This window comes from Macaca nemestrina, chromosome 11 (assembly GCF_043159975.1).
Source record: "Macaca nemestrina isolate mMacNem1 chromosome 11, mMacNem.hap1, whole genome shotgun sequence".
In the NCBI taxonomy this organism is placed as follows: domain Eukaryota; kingdom Metazoa; phylum Chordata; class Mammalia; order Primates; family Cercopithecidae; genus Macaca; species Macaca nemestrina.
In genome coordinates this window covers 29,257,288-29,271,738 of record NC_092135.1, presented here as the reverse complement: position 1 = coordinate 29,271,738, position 14,451 = coordinate 29,257,288, and positions in this window count along the sequence as shown.

The following is a 14,451-nucleotide window of genomic DNA, read 5'->3' as shown; positions in this document are numbered from 1 at the left end:
GTTAGATGTGTATTTCGAGGATCTCTTTGCTAGCCCTATTTCTGTGGAATCTGAGAACAGATATTTCGGATCCCTTTGAAGACTATAGGGCCAAAGGAAATATCCTCCGATAACAAAGAGAAAGAAGCTTTCTGAGAAACTACTTTGTGTTCTGTGAAATCATCTCACAGAGTTACAGCTTTTCCCTCAAGAAGACTTTCGCTATGACAGTTCTTGTGGAATTGGCAAAGTGATATTTGGAAGCCCATAGAGGGCTACGGTGAAAAAGGAAATATCCTCAGATGAAATCTGGAAAGAAGCTTTCTGAGAAACTGCTTAGTGTTCTGTGAATTCATCTCACAGAGTTACATGTGTATTTCGGGGATCTCTTTGCTAGCCCTATTTCTGTGGAATCTGAGAACAGATATTTCGGATCCCTTTGAAGACTATAGGGCCAAAGGAAATATCCTCCGATAACAAAGAGAAAGAAGCTTTCTGAGAAACTTCTTTGTGTTCTGTGAAATCATCTCACAGAGTTACAGCTTTCCCCTCAAGAAGCCTTTCGCTAAGACAGTTCTTGTGGAATTGGCAAAGTGATATTTGGAAGCCCTTAGAGGGCTATGGTGAAAAAGGAAATATCCTCAGATGAAATCTGGAAAGCAGCTTTCCGAGAAACTGCTTAGTGTTCTGTTAATTCATCTCACAGAGTTACATGTGTATTTCGAGGATCTCTTTGCTAGCCCTATTTCTGTGGAATCTGAGAACAGATAGTTCGGATCCCTTTGAAGACTATGGGGACAAAGGAAATATCCTCCGATAACAAAGAGAAAGAAGCTTTCTGAGAAACTTCTTTGTGTTCTGTGAAATCATCTCACAGAGTTACAGCTTTCCCCTCAAGAAGCCTTTCGCTAAGACAGTTCTTGTGGAATTGGCAAAGTGATATTCGGAAGCCCATAGAGGGCTATGGTGAAAAAGGAAATATCGTCAGATGAAATCTGGAAAGAAGCTTTCTGAGAAACTGCTTAGTGTTCTGTTAATTCATCTCACAGAGTTACATGCGTATTTCGAGGATCTCTTTGCTAGCCCTATTTCTGTGGAAACTGAGAAAAGATATTTCGGATCCCTTTGAAGACTATAGGGCCAAAGGAAATATCCTCCGATAACAAAGGGAAAGAAGCTTTCTGAGAAACTTCTTTGTGTTCTGTGAAATCATCTCACAGAGTTACAGCTTTCCCCGAAGAAGCCTTTCGCTAAGACAGTTCTTGTGGAATTGGCAAAGTGATATTTGGAAGCCCATAGAGGGCGATGTTGAGAAAGGAAATATCCTCAGATGAAATCTGGAAAGAAGCTTTCTTCGAAACTGCTTAGTGTTCTGTTAATTCATCTCACAGAGTTACATGTGTATTTCGAGGATCTATTTGCTAGCCCTATTTCTGTGGATTCTGAGAACAGATATTTCGGATCCCTTTGAAGACTATAGGGCCAAAGGAAATATCCTCCGATAACAAAGAGAAAGAAGCTTTCTGAGAAACTTCTTTGTGTTCTGTGAAATCATCTCACAGAGTTACAGCTTTCCCCTCAAGAAGCCTTTCGCTAAGACAGTTCTTGTGGAATTGGCAAAGTGATATTTGGAAGCCGATAGAGGGCTATGGAGATAAAGGAAATATCCTCAGATGAAATCTGGAAAGAAGCTTTCTGAGAAACTGCTTAGTGTTCTGTTAATTCATCTCACAGAGTTACATGTGTATTTCGAGGATCTCTTTGCTAGCCCTATTTCTGTGGAATCTGAGAACAAATATTTCGGATCCCTTTGAAGACTATAGGGCCTAAGGAAATATCCTCCGATAACAAAGAGAAAGAAGCTTTCTGAGAAACTTCTTTGTGTTCTGTGAAATCAGCTCACAGAGTTACAGCTTTCCCCTCTAGAAGCCTTTTGCTAAGACAGTTCTTGTGGAATTGGCAAAGTGATATTTGGAAGCCCATAGAGGGCTATGGTGAAAAAGGAAATATCCTCAGATGAAATCTGGAAAGAAGCTTTCTGAGAAACTGCTTAGTGTTCTGTTAATTCATCTCACAGAGTTACATGTGTATTTCGAGGATCTCTTTGCGAGCTCTATTTCTGTGAAATCTGAGAACAGATATTTCGGATCCCTTTGAAGACTATAGGGCCAAAGGAAATATCCTCGGATAACAAAGAGAAAGAAGCTTTCTGAGAAACTTCTTTGTGTTCTGTGAAATCATCTCACAGAGTTACAGCTTTCCCCTCAAGAAGCCTTTCGCTAAGACAGTTCTTGTGGAATTGGCAAAATGATATTTGGAAGCCCATAGAGGGCTATGGTGAAAAAGGAAATATCCTCAGATGAAATCTGGAAAGAAGCTTTCTGAGAAACTGCTTAGTGTTCTGTTAATTCATCTCACAGAGTTACATGTGTATTTCGAGGATCTCTTTGCTAGCCCTATTTCTGTGGAATCTGAGAACAAATATTTCGGATCCCTTTGAAGACTATAGGGCCAAAGGAAATATCCTCCGATAACAAAGAGAAAGAAGCTTTCTGAGAAACTTCTTTGTGTTCTGTGAAATCATCTCACAGAGTTACAGCTTTCCCCTCAAGAAGCCTTTCGCTAAGACAGTTCTTGTGGAATTGGCAACGTGATATTTGGAAGCCCAGAGAGGGCTATGGTGAATAAGGAAATATCCTCAGATGAAATCTGGAAAGAAGCTTTCTCGGAAACTGCTTAGTGTTCTGTGAATTCATCTCACAGAGTTACATGTGTATTTCGAGGATCTCTTTGCTAGCCCTATTTCTGTGGAATCTGAGAACAGATATTTCGGATCCCTTTGAAGACTATAGGGCCAAAGGAAATATCCTCCGATAACAAAGAGAAAGAAGCTTTCTGAGAAACATATTTGTGTTCTGTGAAATCATCTCACAGAGTTACAGCTTTCCCCTCAAGAAGCCTTTCGCTAAGACAGTTCTTGTGGAATTGGCAAAGTGATATTTGGAAGCCCATAGAGGGCTACGTTGAAAAAGGAAATATCCTCAGATGAAATCTGGAAAGAAGCTTTCTGAGAAACTGCTTAGTGTTCTGTGAATTCATCTCACAGAGTTTCATGTGTATTTCGGGGAGCTCTTTGCTAGCCCTATTTCTGTGGAATCTGAGAACAGATATTTCGGATCCCTTTAAAGACTATAGGGCCAAAGGAAATATCCTCCGATAACAAAGAGAAAGAAGTTTTCTGAGAAACTTCTTTGTGTTCTGTGAAATCATCTCACAGAGTTACAGCTTTCCCCTCAAGAAGCCTTTCGCTAAGACAGTTCTTGTGGAATTGGCAAAGTGATATTCGGAAGCCCATAGAGGGCTATGGTGAAAAAGGAAATATCGTCAGATGAAATCTGGAAAGAAGCTTTCTGAGAAACTGCTTAGTGTTCTGTTAATTCATCTCACAGAGTTACATGCGTATTTCGAGGATCTCTTTGCTAGCCCTATTTCTGTGGAAACTGAGAACAGATATTTCGGATCCCTTTGAAGACTATAGGGCCAAAGGAAATATCCTCCGATAACAAAGAGAAAGAAGCTTTCTCAGAAACTTCTTTGTGTTCTGTGAAATCATCTCACAGAGTTACAGCTTTCCCCGAAGAAGCCTTTCGCTAAGACAGTTCTTGTGGAATTGGCAAAGTGATATTTGGAAGCCCATAGAGGGCTATGGTGAAAAAGGAAATATCCTCAGATGAAATCTGGAAAGAAGCTTTCTGCGAAACTGCTTAGTGTTCTGTTAATTCATCTCACCGAGTTACATGTGTATTTCGAGGATCTCTTTGCTAGCCCTATTTCTGTGGAATCTGAGAACAGATATTTCGGATCCCTTTGAAGACTATAGGGCCAAAGGAAATATCCTCCGATAACAAAGAGAAAGAAGCTTTCTGAGAAACTTCTTTGTGTTCTGTGAAATCATCTCACAGAGTTACAGCTTTCCCCTCAAGAAGCCTTTCGCTAAGACAGTTCTTGTGGAATTGGCAACGTGATATTTGGAAGCCCATAGAGGGCTATGTTGAAAAAGGAAATATCCTCAGATGAAATCTGGAAAGAAGCTTTCTGAGAAACTGCTTAGTGTTCTGTTAATTCTTCTCACAGAGTTACATGGGTATTTCGAGGATCTCTTTGCTAACCCTATTTCTGTGGAATCTGAGAACAGATATTTCGGATCCCTTTGAAGACTATAGGTCCAAAGGAAATATCCTCCGATAACAAAGACAAAGAAGCTTTCTGAGAAACTTCTTTGTGTTCTGTGAAATCATCTCACAGAGTTACAGCTTTCCCCTCAAGAAGCCTTTCGCTAAGACAGTTCTTGTGGAATTGGCAAAGTGATATTTGGAAGCCCATAGAGGGCTATGGTGAAAAAGGAAATATCGTGAGATGAAATCTGGAAAGAAGCTTTCTGAGAAACTGCTTAGTATTCTGTGAATTCATCTCACAGAGTTACATGTGTATTTCGAGGATCTCTTTGCTAGCCCTATTTCTGTGGAAACTGAGAACAGATATTTCGGATCCCTTTGAAGACTATAGGGCCAAAGGAAATATCCTCCGATAACAAAGAGAAAGAAGCTTTCTGAGAAACTTCTTTGTGTTCTGTGAAATCATCTCACAGAGTTACAGCTTTCCCCTCAAGAAGCCTTTCGCTAAGACAGTTCTTGTGGAATTGGCAAAGTGATATTTGGAAGCCCATAGAAGGCTATGGTGAAAAAGGAAATATCGTCAGATGAAATCTGGAAAGAAGCTTTCTGTGAAACTGCTTAGTGTTCTGTTAATTCATCTCACAGAGTTACATGTGTATTTCGAGGATCTCTTTGCTAGCCCTATTTCTGTGGAATCTGAGAAAAGATATTTCGGATCCCTTCGAAGACTCTAGGGCCAAAGGAAATATCCTCGGATAACAAAGAGAAAGAAGCTTTCTGAGAAACTTCTTTGTGTTCTGTGAAATCATCTCGCAGAGATACAGTTTCCCCTCAAGAAGCCTTTCGCTAAGACAGTTCTTGTGGAATTGGCAAAGTGATATTTGGAAGCCCATAGAAGGCTATGGTGAAAAAGGAAATATCGTCAGATGAAATCTGGAAAGAAGCTTTCTGCGAAACTGCTTAGTGTTCCGTTAATTCATCTCACAGAGTTACATGTGTATTTCGAGGATCTCTTTGCTAGCCCTATTTCTGTGGAATCTGAGAACAGATATTTCGGATCCCTTTGAAGACTATAGGGCCAAAGGAAATATCCTCGGATAACAAAGAGAAAGAAGCTTTTTGAGAAACTTCTTTGTGTTCTGTGAAATCATCTCACAGAGTTACAGCTTTCCCCTCAAGAAGCCTTTCGCTAAGACAGTTCTTGTGGCATAGGCAAAGTGATATTTGGAAGCCCATAGAGGGCTATGGTGAAAAAGGAAATATCGTCAGATGAAATCTGGAAAGAAGCTTTCTGCGAAACTGCTTAGTGTTCTGTTAATTCATCTCACAGAGTTACATGTGTATTTCGAGGATCTCTTTGCTAGCCCTATTTCTGTGGAAACTGAGAAAAGATATTTCGGATCCCTTTGAAGACTATAGGGCCAAAGGAAATATCCTCCGATAACAAAGGGAAAGAAGCTTTCTGAGAAACTTCTTTGTGTTCTGTGAAATCATCTCACAGAGTTACAGCTTTCCCCGAAGAAGCCTTTCGCTAAGACAGTTCTTGTGGAATTGGCAAAGTGATATTTGGAAGCCCATAGAGGGCGATGTTGAGAAAGGAAATATCCTCAGATGAAATCTGGAAAGAAGCTTTCTTCGAAACTGCTTAGTGTTCTGTGAATTCATCTCACAGAGTTACATGTGTATTTCGAGGATCTATTTGCTAGCCCTATTTCTGTGGATTCTGAGAACAGATATTTCGGATCCCTTTGAAGACTATAGGGCCAAAGGAAATATCCTCCGATAACAAAGAGAAAGAAGCTTTCTGAGAAACTTCTTTGTGTTCTGTGAAATCATCTCACAGAGTTACAGCTTTCCCCTCAAGAAGCCTTTCGCTAAGACAGTTCTTGTGGAATTGGCAAAGTGATATTTGGAAGCCGATAGAGGGCTATGGAGATAAAGGAAATATCCTCAGATGAAATCTGGAAAGAAGCTTTCTGAGAAACTGCTTAGTGTTCTGTTAATTCATCTCACAGAGTTACATGTGTATTTCGAGGATCTCTTTGCTAGCCCTATTTCTGTGGAATCTGAGAACAAATATTTCGGATCCCTTTGAAGACTATAGGGCCTAAGGAAATATCCTCCGATAACAAAGAGAAAGAAGCTTTCTGAGAAACTTCTTTGTGTTCTGTGAAATCAGCTCACAGAGTTACAGCTTTCCCCTCTAGAAGCCTTTTGCTAAGACAGTTCTTGTGGAATTGGCACAGTGATATTTGGAAGCCCATAGAGGGCTATGGTGAAAAAGGAAATATCCTCAGATGAAATCTGGAAAGAAGCTTTCTGAGAAACTGCTTAGTGTTCTGTTAATTCATCTCACAGAGTTACATGTGTATTTCGAGGATCTCTTTGCGAGCTCTATTTCTGTGAAATCTGAGAACAGATATTTCGGATCCCTTTGAAGACTATAGGGCCAAAGGAAATATCCTCGGATAACAAAGAGAAAGAAGCTTTCTGAGAAACTTCTTTGTGTTCTGTGAAATCATCTCACAGAGTTACAGCTTTCCCCTCAAGAAGCCTTTCGCTAAGACAGTTCTTGTGGAATTGGCAAAATGATATTTGGAAGCCCATAGAGGGCTATGGTGAAAAAGGAAATATCCTCAGATGAAATCTGGAAAGAAGCTTTCTGAGAAACTGCTTAGTGTTCTGTTAATTCATCTCACAGAGTTACATGTGTATTTCGAGGATCTCTTTGCTAGCCCTATTTCTGTGGAATCTGAGAACAAATATTTCGGATCCCTTTGAAGACTATAGGGCCAAAGGAAATATCCTCCGATAACAAAGAGAAAGAAGCTTTCTGAGAAACTTCTTTGTGTTCTGTGAAATCATCTCACAGAGTTACAGCTTTCCCCTCAAGAAGCCTTTCGCTAAGACAGTTCTTGTGGAATTGGCAACGTGATATTTGGAAGCCCAGAGAGGGCTATGGTGAATAAGGAAATATCCTCAGATGAAATCTGGAAAGAAGCTTTCTCGGAAACTGCTTAGTGTTCTGTTAATTCATCTCACAGAGTTACATGTGTATTTCGAGGATCTCTTTGCTAGCCCTATTTCTGTGGAATCTGAGAACAGATATTTCGGATCCCTTTGAAGACTATAGGGCCAAAGGAAATATCCTCCGATAACAAAGAGAAAGAAGCTTTCTGAGAAACATCTTTGTGTTCTGTGAAATCATCTCACAGAGTTACAGCTTTCCCCTCAAGAAGCCTTTCGCTAAGACAGTTCTTGTGGAATTGGCAAAGTGATATTTGGAAGCCCATAGAGGGCTACGTTGAAAAAGGAAATATCCTCAGATGAAATCTGGAAAGAAGCTTTCTGAGAAACTGCTTAGTGTTCTGTGAATTCATCTCACAGAGTTTCATGTGTATTTCGGGGAGCTCTTTGCTAGCCCTATTTCTGTGGAATCTGAGAACAGATATTTCGGATCCCTTTGAAGACTATAGGGCCAAAGGAAATATCCTCCGATAACAAAGAGAAAGAAGTTTTCTGAGAAACTTCTTTGTGTTCTGTGAAATCATCTCACAGAGTTACAGCTTTCCCCTCAAGAAGCCTTTCGCTAAGACAGTTCTTGTGGAATTGGCAAAGTGATATTCGGAAGTCCATAGAGGGCTATGGTGAAAAAGGAAATATCGTCAGATGAAATCTGGAAAGAAGCTTTCTGAGAAACTGCTTAGTGTTCTGTTAATTCATCTCACAGAGTTACATGCGTATTTCGAGGATCTCTTTGCTAGCCCTATTTCTGTGGAAACTGAGAACAGATATTTCGGATCCCTTTGAAGACTATAGGGCCAAAGGAAATATCCTCCGATAACAAAGAGAAAGAAGCTTTCTCAGAAACTTCTTTGTGTTCTGTGAAATCATCTCACAGAGTTACAGCTTTCCCCGAAGAAGCCTTTCGCTAAGACAGTTCTTGTGGAATTGGCAAAGTGATATTTGGAAGCCCATAGAGGGCTATGGTGAAAAAGGAAATATCCTCAGATGAAATCTGGAAAGAAGCTTTCTGCGAAACTGCTTAGTGTTCTGTTAATTCATCTCACCGAGTTACATGTGTATTTCGAGGATCTCTTTGCTAGCCCTATTTCTGTGGAATCTGAGAACAGATATTTCGGATCCCTTTGAAGACTATAGGGCCAAAGGAAATATCCTCCGATAACAAAGAGAAAGAAGCTTTCTGAGAAACTTCTTTGTGTTCTGTGAAATCATCTCACAGAGTTACAGCTTTCCCCTCAAGAAGCCTTTCGCTAAGACAGTTCTTGTGGAATTGGCAACGTGATATTTGGAAGCCCATAGAGGGCTATGTTGAAAAAGGAAATATCCTCAGATGAAATCTGGAAAGAAGCTTTCTGAGAAACTGCTTAGTGTTCTGTTAATTCTTCTCACAGAGTTACATGGGTATTTCGAGGATCTCTTTGCTAACCCTATTTCTGTGGAATCTGAGAACAGATATTTCGGATCCCTTTGAAGACTATAGGTCCAAAGGAAATATCCTCCGATAACAAAGACAAAGAAGCTTTCTGAGAAACTTCTTTGTGTTCTGTGAAATCATCTCACAGAGTTACAGCTTTCCCCTCAAGAAGCCTTTCGCTAAGACAGTTCTTGTGGAATTGGCAAAGTGATATTTGGAAGCCCATAGAGGGCTATGGTGAAAAAGGAAATATCGTGAGATGAAATCTGGAAAGAAGCTTTCTGAGAAACTGCTTAGTATTCTGTGAATTCATCTCACAGAGTTACATGTGTATTTCGAGGATCTCTTTGCTAGCCCTATTTCTGTGGAAACTGAGAACAGATATTTCGGATCCCTTTGAAGACTATAGGGCCAAAGGAAATATCCTCCGATAACAAAGAGAAAGAAGCTTTCTGAGAAACTTCTTTGTGTTCTGTGAAATCATCTCACAGAGTTACAGCTTTCCCCTCAAGAAGCCTTTCGCTAAGACAGTTCTTGTGGAATTGGCAAAGTGATATTTGGAAGCCCATAGAAGGCTATGGTGAAAAAGGAAATATCGTCAGATGAAATCTGGAAAGAAGCTTTCTGAGAAACTGCTTAGTGTTCTGTTAATTCATCTCACAGAGTTACATGTGTATTTCGAGGATCTCTTTGCTAGCCCTATTTCTGTGGAATCTGAGAAAAGATATTTCGGATCCCTTCGAAGACTCTAGGGCCAAAGGAAATATCCTCGGATAACAAAGAGAAAGAAGCTTTCTGAGAAACTTCTTTGTGTTCTGTGAAATCATCTCGCAGAGATACAGCTTTCCCCTCAAGAAGCCTTTCGCTAAGACAGTTCTTGTGGAATTGGCAAAGTGATATTTGGAAGCCCATAGAAGGCTATGGTGAAAAAGGAAATATCGTCAGATGAAATCTGGAAAGAAGCTTTCTGCGAAACTGCTTAGTGTTCTGTTAATTCATCTCACAGAGTTACATGTGTATTTCGAGGATCTCTTTGCTAGCCCTATTTCTGTGGAATCTGAGAACAGATATTTCGGATCCCTTTGAAGACTATAGGGCCAAAGGAAATATCCTCGGATAACAAAGAGAAAGAAGCTTTTTGAGAAACTTCTTTGTGTTCTGTGAAATCATCTCACAGAGTTACAGCTTTCCCCTCAAGAAGCCTTTCGCTAAGACAGTTCTTGTGGAATAGGCAAAGTGATATTTGGAAGCCCATAGAGGGCTATGGTGAAAAAGGAAATATCGTCAGATGAAATCTGGAAAGAAGCTTTCTGCGAAACTGCTTAGTGTTCTGTTAATTCATCTCACAGAGTTACATGTGTATTTCGAGGATCTCTTTGCTAGCCCTATTTCTGTGGAATCTGAGAACAGATATTTCGGATCCCTTTGAAGACTATAGGGCCAAAGGAAATATCCTCGGATAACAAAGAGAAAGAAGCTTTCTGAGAAACTTCTTTGTGTCTGTGAAATCACCTCACAGAGTTACAGCTTTCCCCTCAAGAAGCCTTTCGCTAAGACAGTTCTTGTGGAATTGGCAAAGTGATATTTGGAAGCCCTTAGAGGGCTATGGTGAAAAAGGAAATATCGTCAGATGAAATCTGGAAAGAAGCTTTCTGAGAAACTGCTTAGTGTTCTGTTAATTCATCTCAGAGAGTTACATGTGTATTTCGAGGATCTCCTTGCTAGCCCTATTTCTGTGGAGTCTGAGAACAGATATTTCGGAACCCTTTGAAGACTATAGGGCCAAAAGAAATATCCTCCGATAACAAAGAGAAAGAAGCTTTCTGAGAAACTTCTTTCTGTTCTGTGAAATCATCTCACAGAGTTACAGCTTTCCCCTCAAGAAGCCTTTTGCTAAGACAGTTCTTGTGGAATTGGCAAAGTGATATTTGGAAGCCCATAGAGGGCTATGGTGAAAAAGGAAATATCGTCAGATGAAATCTGGAAAGAAGATTTCTGAGAAACTGCTTAGTGTTCTGTTAATTCATCTCACAGAGTTACATGTGTATTTCGAGGATCTCTTTGCTAGCCCTATTTCTGTGGAATATGAGAACAGATATTTCGGATCCCTTTGAAGACTATAGGGCCAAAGGAAATATCCTCCGATAACAAAGAGAAAGAAGCTTTCTGAGAAACTTCTTTGTGTTCTGTGAAATCATCTCACAGAGTTACAGCTTTCCCCTCAAGAAGCCTTTCGCTAAGACAGTTCTTGTGGAATTGGCAAAGTGATATTTGGAAGCCCTTAGAGGGCTATGGTGAAAAAGGAAATATCCTCAGATGAAATCTGGAAAGAAGCTTTCTGAGAAACTGCTTAGTGTTCTGTTAATTCATCTCACAGAGTTACATGTGTATTTCGAGGATCTCTTTGCTAGCCCTATTTCTGTGGAATCTGAGAACAGATATTTCGGATCCCTTTGAAGACTATAGGGCCAAAGGAAATATCCTCCGATAACAAAGAGAAAGAAGCTTTCTGAGAAACTTCTTTGTGTTCTGTGAAATCATCTCACAGAGTTACAGCTTTCCCCTCAGGAAGCCTTTTGCTAAGACAGTTCTTGTGGAATTGGCAAAGTGATATTTGGAAGATCATAGAGGGCTATGGGGAAAAAGGAAATATCCTCAGATGAAATCTGGAAAGAAGCTTTCTGAGAAACTGCTTAGTGTTCTGTTAATTCATCTCACAGAGTTACATGTGTATTTCGGGGATCTCTTTGGTAGCTCTATTTTTGTGGAATCTGAGAACAGATATTTCGGATCACTTTGAAGACTATAGGGCCAAAAGAAATATCCTCCGATAACAAAGAGAAAGAAGCTTTCTGAGAAACTTCTTTGTGTTCTGTGAAATCATCTCAGAGAGTTACAGCTTTCCCCTCAAGAAGCCTTTCGCTAAGACAGTTCTTGTGGAATTGGCAAAGTGATATTTGTAAGCCCATAGAGGGCTATGGTGAAAAAGGAAATATCCTCAGATGAAATCTGGAAAGAAGCTTTCTGAGAAACTGCTTAGTGTTCTGTTAATTCATCTCACAGAGTTACATGTGTATTTCTAGGATCTCTTTGCTAGCCCTATTTCTGTGGAATCTGAGAACAGATATTTCGGATCCCTTTGAAGACTATAGGGCCAAAGGAAATATCCTCCGATAACAAAGAGAAAGAAGCTTTCTGAGAAACTTCTTTGTGTTTTGTGAAATCATCTCACAGAGTTACAGCTTTCCCCTCAAGAAGCCTTTCGCTAAGACAGTTCTTGTGGAATTGGAAAAGTGATATTCGGAAGCCCATAGAGGGCTATGGTGAAAAAGGAAATATCGTCAGATGAAATCTGGAAAGAAGCTTTCTGCGAAACTGCTTAGTGTTCTGTGAATTCATCTCACAGAGTTACATGCGTATTTCGAGGATCTCTTTGCTAGCCCTATTTCTGTGGAAACTCAGAAAAGATATTTCGGATCCCTTTGAAGACTATAGGGCCAAAGGAAATATCCTCCGATAACAAAGAGAAAGAAGCTTTCTGAGAAACTTCTTTGTGTTCTGTGAAATCATCTCACAGAGTTACAGCTTTCCCCTCAAGAAGCCTTTCGCTAAGACAGTTCTTGTGGAATTGGCAAAGTGATATTTGGAAGCCCTTAGAGGGCTATGGTGAAAAAGGAAATATCCTCAGATGAAATCTGGAAAGCAGCTTTCTGAAAAACTGCTTAGTGTTCTGTTAATTAATCTCACAGAGTTACATGTGTATTTCGAGGATCTCTTTGCTAGCCCTATTTCTGTGGAATCTGAGAACAGATATTTCGTATCCCTTTGAAGACTATAGGGCCAAAGGAAATATCCTCCGATAACTAAGAGAAAGAAGCTTTCTGAGAAACTTCTTTCTGTTCTGTGAAATCATCTCACAGAGTTACAGCTTTCCCCTCAAGAAGCCTTTTGCTAAGACAGTTTTTGTGGAATTGCCAAAGTGATATTTGGAAGCCCATAGAGGGCTATGGTGAAAAAGGAAATATCCTCAGATGAAATCTGGAAAGAAGCTTTCTGCGAAACTGCTTAGTGTTCTGTTAATTCATCTCACAGCGTTACATGTGTATTTCGGGGATCTCTTTGCCAGCTCTATTTCTGTGGAAACTGAGAACAGATATTTCGGATCACTTTGAAGACTATAGTGCCAAAGGAAATATCCTCCCATAACAAAGAGAAAGAAGCTTTCTGAGAAACTTCTTTGTGTTCTGTGAAATCATCTCACAGAGTTACAGCTTTCCCCTCAAGAAGCCTTTCGCTAAGACAGTTCTTGTGGAATTGGCAAAGTGATATTTGGAAGCCCATAGAGGGCTATGGTGAAAAAGGAAATATCCTCAGATGAAATCTGGAAAGAAGCTTTCTGAGAAACTGCTTAGTGTTCTGTGAATTCATCTCAAAGAGTTACATGCGTATTTCGAGTATCTCTTTGCTAGCCCTATTTCTGTGGAAACAGAGAAAAGATATTTCGGATCCCTTTGAAGACTATAAGGCCAAAGGAAATATCCTCCGATAACAAAGAGAAAGAAGCTTTCTGAGAAACTTCTTTGTGTTCTGTGAAATCATCTCACAGAGTTACAGCTTTCCCCGAAGAAGCCTTTCGCTAAGACAGTTCTTGTGGAATTGGCAAAGTGATATTTGGAAGCCCATAGAGGGCTATGGTGAAAAAGGAAATATCCTCAGATGAAATCTGGAAAGAAGCTTTCTGAGAAACTGCTTAGTGTTCTGTTAATTCATCTCACAGAGTTACATGTGTATTTCGGGGATCTCTTTGGTAGCTCTATTTTTGTGGAATCTGAGAACAGATATTTCGGATCACTTTGAAGACTATAGGGCCAAAAGAAATATCCTCCGATAACAAAGAGAAAGAAGCTTTCTGAGAAACTTCTTTGTGTTCTGTGAAATCATCTCAGAGAGTTACAGCTTTCCCCTCAAGAAGCCTTTCGCTAAGACAGTTCTTGTGGAATTGGCAAAGTGATATTTGTAAGCCCATAGAGGGCTATGGTGAAAAAGGAAATATCCTCAGATGAAATCTGGAAAGAAGCTTTCTGAGAAACTGCTTAGTGTTCTGTTAATTCATCTCACAGAGTTACATGTGTATTTCTAGGATCTCTTTGCTAGCCCTATTTCTGTGGAATCTGAGAACAGATATTTCGGATCCCTTTGAAGACTATAGGGCCAAAGGAAATATCCTCCGATAACAAAGAGAAAGAAGCTTTCTGAGAAACTTCTTTGTGTTTTGTGAAATCATCTCACAGAGTTACAGCTTTCCCCTCAAGAAGCCTTTCGCTAAGACAGTTCTTGTGGAATTGGAAAAGTGATATTCGGAAGCCCATAGAGGGCTATGGTGAAAAAGGAAATATCGTCAGATGAAATCTGGAAAGAAGCTTTCTGCGAAACTGCTTAGTGTTCTGTGAATTCATCTCACAGAGTTACATGCGTATTTCGAGGATCTCTTTGCTAGCCCTATTTCTGTGGAAACTCAGAAAAGATATTTCGGATCCCTTTGAAGACTATAGGGCCAAAGGAAATATCCTCCGATAACAAAGAGAAAGAAGCTTTCTGAGAAACTTCTTTGTGTTCTGTGAAATCATCTCACAGAGTTACAGCTTTCCCCTCAAGAAGCCTTTCGCTAAGACAGTTCTTGTGGAATTGGCAAAGTGATATTTGGAAGCCCTTAGAGGGCTATGGTGAAAAAGGAAATATCCTCAGATGAAATCTGGAAAGCAGCTTTCTGAAAAACTGCTTAGTGTTCTGTTAATTCATCTCACAGAGTTACATGTGTATTTCGAGGATCTCTTTGCTAGCCCTATTTCTGTGGAATCT